Source organism: Nomascus leucogenys, chromosome 9 (genome assembly GCF_006542625.1).
Source record: "Nomascus leucogenys isolate Asia chromosome 9, Asia_NLE_v1, whole genome shotgun sequence".
In the NCBI taxonomy this organism is placed as follows: domain Eukaryota; kingdom Metazoa; phylum Chordata; class Mammalia; order Primates; family Hylobatidae; genus Nomascus; species Nomascus leucogenys.
Genome location: NC_044389.1, coordinates 83,328,455 through 83,334,454, shown reverse-complemented (window position 1 = coordinate 83,334,454; position 6,000 = coordinate 83,328,455).

Genomic DNA, 6,000 nt, shown 5'->3' with positions numbered 1-6,000 from the left:
AACATAGGAATTTTGTGGGAGTACTCAAATACTCAGACTATAGCACAAATCCTTTTAGATGAATACAGTAAAATATAAGAGAGAGGAAGCAGTGCTTCTCTGCTTAGCAAACTCTAGCCAATTAGTTTGAGGAAGAAATGAAGCTGTCTTTGCCAGGTACAAATACTGCTTTCTCATCCCAGAAATATGAAGTTAATTTCCATTCTCAAGTGGACAGCTTGTGCTTTTCATACAGGTGTACTAAATATGATGCATGTGTGCTCTCTTTAAAGATGCAACCATGGAAAACATGGCTAATTAGTCATGTAACTTTTTCCAGAGCCAAAATGTGACCTGAGAAGTCTCCTTAGCACAGTGCTCCAAGAAGTAACTAAAAACGAACTTGTAACCCTTGTTCTAGTATATTTTGAAACAAAAATATGCTATCTGGGGACATAGATTCTTTATTAGAAAGGAAAGTTAATCCCAAGTTATGCTCTATTTAAGCACATGATCTTTTTAAATAGTAGCTATCTACAAACGAGGGATCCTTTCAGGAGAAAGATCCTTTTCCTGAGCTCAAGGCCACCATGAAAACATAACTGAAAGTTGAAAGGTCTTAGCCTGAATATTCAGAATATATTTCTGAAACACTCAAGACACTGAACACTTCTTTAACCTCCAGTTGCTGAATAGATACGTTTGGCAATACACAAGTCAGTTTACCTTGGTTTTCAGGAATGGATTAAACAAAAGGAACTTAGACATTTTGGCTAGAGTTTGATTTGCTGACTTTCTGTTGAATGTATCTTTGGCAAGTCCTTCAAAAAAATATTTGATTCTAGGCAGAAAGAATAAGTAAAATTAAAAGCACGTGTCACTTAAAACTTTATAAGATTAGGGCAGTTGTTCCACCAACATAAAGATGGGGCTCTTTTGATAGAATATGATATGGAGAGGAAATTTTTATGTGAAATATAGTAGACGCAGGTAAGTCACCTCTCTACTCCAGCCTTCTTAGATTCTTCTTAAAGGGGGGCTTTTTTTAGAGAAGTTTCCATCCCTGGAACGGATGGATATTTGTCTCTGAATGCAACCAGATGAAAGGAAGTGGGTCTGCGTTCATTGAAGGGCATACAAATCACTCTCTCTGAATGGATGACTTTAAGGGTAGTAAGATTATTTTAATAATTTCTTCAGTGTAGTGTGGTTTTTATTGGTTCATTCAAAGAGGCCAAACCAATGGCTGATGAAGACAGACACTGGACTCATCTGTCTGTCTACTAGTTATTGAAAAAAAAAATACACTTTTGTTACTAGCAGCTGACTCATTCTTGGGCAAAAAGAGACAAAGTAAGCATGAGGAAATAGTAGGTAAGGTGATTTATTGATTAGCCAATTTCCTAGCCAGGCAAGACAATGTATGAAGTGCATAGAATATGGGTTTTAGGGCGTGGGGCACATTGACCAAAGGGGTAAGGGAGAAAGGTTGCAGAATAGCTGCATATTAAAATATATATTAAGACTTTATCACATTTTTGATACTCAGGTTTGCTGGTTTCCCTGGCAACTAGAGCCCACCTCACTTGGTTGTGCAATCTATGACAAAGATAGATAGGTAGCTAGCTAGACGGATAGATGGATAGATACGTGGCAGGTTACTTTTGTACTAGTATACTGAGGTTTTATCACTGTTAAAATTCCACTGAAAATATTTTACATTTGACAATGTGGATTTGACAGTCTTTCTGTAGCAGAAATACGATGTATCTAGCAGTATAAAAGAGAGATTGAGCAACATTATTGAGTATAGTTGGCCCTCCGTATCTGAGGGCCCACATTCATGGACTTAACCACAGATCAAGAATATTCAGAAGGGAAAAAAAGGATAGTTGAATCTGTACTAACATGTAAAGACTTTTTTCCTTGTCTTTATTCCCTAAACAATACAGTATAACAACTATTTATATAGCACTTACATCATATTAAATATTATAAGTAATCTAGAAATGATTAAAAATACATAGGAAGATGTGCATGGGCTATATGGAGATATTATGAAATTTTATATAAGGGGCTTGATCACCCATATATTTTGGTGTGGGAGGGATCCTGGAATGAATCCCTCATGAATAATAAAGGAAAACTGTATTTAAGAGCATGAGACTGAAATGAGATGATCCCTGGACCTTACTAGTGGAGTGACACTGTACTGATTTACAAAACTTTGCTAAGCTTTAGTTTCCTCTTCAATAAAATAGGGCTTATAATAATAATAATAATAATCACCTTATAATATTGTTGAGGGGACAAAACACACATTTTATATGTATCTTAGATAGCATTGCCTGATAAAATACAGAAGATCCTATTAAATTTGAAATTCAGATAATTAACATTTTTTTTTTTAGTATGAGTATATCCCATGTAATATTTTGGACGTATTTACATGAAACACTTATTTATTGCTTATCTGTATTTTTATTTGCTAAATCTGACAACCTAGTCTTAGAGGACAAATGGACAAAAGAGCTTCAATTCCCAGTGTTGTTGGTACTGCATGACTTTGGTGAACAACAGCCACAGACAGTGCCCAGACCAGTGGAAGCAATGGTGAGTTTTCTCTGAGACCTTGTAGAATTTAATGGCTTTGGCAGCAGATATATAGATAGAAATCCAAAAGTAGAGTGAAAGAATGGGAATATGGCAGAATCTGTTTTATAGCTAAAAGTGTTATGTTTATGACACGTTAATTAGACACTCAGTGGGGACTGCCAAGATTGGGACAGTGGAGTTGAGCTTCCACAATCAACACAGCAGCCAAGGTAAAAGAAAATACTGTTTGAAAATTTAGAGGGTGGAGCCAAGATGGCTGAATAGGAACAGCTCCGGTCTACAGCTCCCAGCCTGAGCGACACAGAAGATGGGTGATTTCTGCATTTCTGTTCGAGGTACCGGTTTCATCTCACTAGGGAGTGCCAAACAGTGGGTGCAGGACAGTTGGTGAAGCGCGCTGTGCGTGAGCCAAAGCAGGGCGAGGCATTGCCTCACTTGGGAAGCGCAAGGGGTCAGGGAGTTCCCTTTCCTAGTCAAAGAAAGGGGTAACAGACAGCACCTGGAATAGCGGGTCAGTCCCACCCTAATACTGCGCTTTTCCAATGGGCCTGGAAAACGGCACACTAGGAGATTGTGTCCCACACCTGGCTCGGAGGGTCCTATGCCCACGGAGTCTCGCTGATTGCTAGCACAGCGGTCTGAGATCAAGCTGCAAGGCAGCAGAGAGGCTGGGGGAGGGGCGCCCGCCATTGCCCAGGCTTGCTTAGGTAAACAAAGCAGCCAGGAAGCTCGAACTGGGTGGAGCCCACCACAGCTCAAGGAGGCCTGCCTGCCTCTGTAGGCTTCACCTCTAGGGGCAGGGCACAGACAAACAAAAAGTCAGCAGGAACCTCCACAGACTTATAAGTCCCTGTCTGACTGACAGCTTTGAAGAGAGTAGTGGTTCTCCCAGCATGCAGCTGGAGATCTGAGAATGGACAGACTGCCTCCTAAAGTGGGTCCCTCACCCCTGAGCAGCCTAACTGGGAGGCACCCCCCCAGTAGGGACAGACTGACACCTCACTCGGCCGGGTACTCCTCTGAGACAAAACTTCCAGAGGAACTATCAGACAGCTGAATTTGTGGTCTCACGAAAATCTACTGTTCTGCAGCCACTGCTGCTGACACCCAGTCAAACAGGGTCTGGAGTGGACTTCTAGTAAACTCCAACAGACCTGCAGCTGAGGGTCCTGTCTGGTAGAAGGAAAAGTAACAAACAGAAAGGACATCCACACCAAAAACCCATCTGTACGTCACCATCATCTAAGACTAAAAGTAGATAAAACCACAAAGATGGAGAAAAAACAGAGCAGAAAAACTGGAAACTCTAAAAAGCAGAGCACCTCTCCTCCTCTGAAGGAACACAGTTCCTCACCAGCAACAGAACAAAGCTGGATGGAGGATGACTTTGATGAGTTGAGAGAAGAAGGCTTCAGACGATCAAACTACTCTGAGCTACGGGAGGAAATTCAAAACAATAGCAAAGAAGTTAAAAACTTTGAAAAAAAATTAGAAGAATGGATAACTAGAATAACCAATGGAGAGAAGGCCTTAAAGGAGCTGATGGAGCTGAAAGCCAGCTTTCGAGAACTACGTGAAGATTACAGAATCCTCAGTAGCAGACGCGATCAACTGGAAGAAAGGGTATCGCTGATGGAAGATGAAATGAATGAAATGAAGCGAGAAGGGAAGTTTAGAGAAAAAAGCATAAAAAGAAATGAACAAAGCCTCCAAGAAATTTGGGACTATGTGAAAAGACCAAACCTACGTCTGATTGGTGTACCTGAAAATGACGGGGAGAATGGAACCAAGTTGGAAAACACTCTGAAAGATATTATCCAGGAGAACTTCCCCAATCTAGCAAGGCAGGCCAACATTCAGATTCAGGAAATACAGAGAACGCCATAAAGATACTCCTCGAGAAGAGCAACTCCAAGACACATAATTGTCAGATTCATTGAAGTTGAAATGAAGGAAAAAATGTTAAGGGCAGCCAGAGAGAAAGGTCGGGTTACCCACAAAGAGAAGCCCATCAGACTAACAGCTGATCTCTTGGCAGAAACTCTACAAGCCAGAAGAGATTGGGGGCCGATATTCAACATTCTTAAAGAAAAGAATTTTCAACCCAGAATTTCATATCCAGCCAAACTAAGCTTCATAAGTGAAGGAGAAATCAAATACTTTACAGACAAGGAAACGCTGAGTGATTTTGTCACCACCAGGCCTGCCCTAAAAGAGCTCCTGAAGGAAGCACTAAACATGGAAAGGAACAACCGGTACCAGCCACTGCAAAAACATGCCAAATTGTAAAGACCATCGAGGCTAGGAAGAAACTGCATCAACTAATGAGCAAAATAACCAACTAACATCATAATGACAGGATCAGATTCACACATAACAATATTAATGTTAAATGTAAATGGGCTAAATGCTCCAATTAAAAGACACAGACTGGCAAACTGGATAAGGAGTCAGGACCCATCAGTGTGCTGTATTCAGGAAACCCATCTCACGTGCAGAGACACACATAGACTCAAAATAAAGGGATGGAGGAAGATCTATCAAGCAAAGGGAAAACAAAAAATGGCAGGGGTTGCAATCCTAGTCTCTGATAAAATAGACTTTAAACCAACAAAGATCAAAAGAGACAAAGAAGGCCACTACATAATGGTAAAGGGACCAATTCAACAACAAGAGCTAACTATCCTAAATATATATGCACCCAACACAGGAGCAACCAGATTCATAAAGCAAGTCCTGAGTGACCTACAAAGGGACTTAAACTCCCACACAATAATAATGGGAGATTTTAACACCCCACTGTCAACATTAGACAGACCAACGAGACAGAAAGTTAACAAGGATATCCAGGAATTGAACTCAGCTCTGCACACAGTTGACCAAATAGACATCTACAGAACTCTCCACCCCAAATCAACAGAATATACATTTTTTTTCAGCACCACACCACACCTATTCCAAAATTGACCACATCGTTGGAAGTAAAGCTCTCCTCAGCAAATGTAAAATAACAGAAATTATAACAAACTGTCTCTCAGACCACAGTGCAATCAAACTAGAACTCAGGATTAAGAAACTCACTCAAAACCACTCAACTACATGGAAACTGAACAACCTGCTCCTGAATGACTATTGGGTACATAATGAAATGAAGGCAGAAATAAAGATGTTCTTTGAAACCAACGAGAACAAAGACACAACATACCAGAATCTCTGGGACACGTTCAAAGCAGTGTGTAGAGGGAAATTTATAGCACTAAATGCCCACAAGAGAAAGCAGGAAAGATCCAAAATTGACACCCTAACATCACAATTAAAAGAACTAGAAAAGCAAGAGCAAACACATTCAAAAGCTAGCAGAAGGCTAGAAATAACTAAAATCAGAGCAGAACTGAAGGAAATAGA